The sequence below is a fragment of the Mya arenaria genome, chromosome 1 (genome assembly GCF_026914265.1).
Source record: "Mya arenaria isolate MELC-2E11 chromosome 1, ASM2691426v1".
Taxonomy (NCBI): domain Eukaryota; kingdom Metazoa; phylum Mollusca; class Bivalvia; order Myida; family Myidae; genus Mya; species Mya arenaria.
The window spans coordinates 27,186,912-27,187,205 of NC_069122.1; positions in this window are offsets into that span (position 1 = coordinate 27,186,912).

Consider the following 294-nt stretch of genomic DNA (forward strand, 5'->3'; position numbering starts at 1 on the left):
AGACGTTACCGACCAGGTTTAAGACAAAAGCAAATTAGCAAACATTAACCTAACTCAAACGTTTTGAAACATACACAATTTTTGTGTACATACATGTTTTAATGCACCCTTTAACATAACATTTATCAATACTTCAAATAAGCATGGATTCATTTTCTACTTTAAAATCCGTAAGTACATTACGGCTGATAGATAACACATTTCAATATTGTCAAGGACCGTACAATAACACTACCCCTTATCAAATCCCCCGTGAAAGGAAGCTTTAACCAGGGTTTGGATCCATTTATTTGT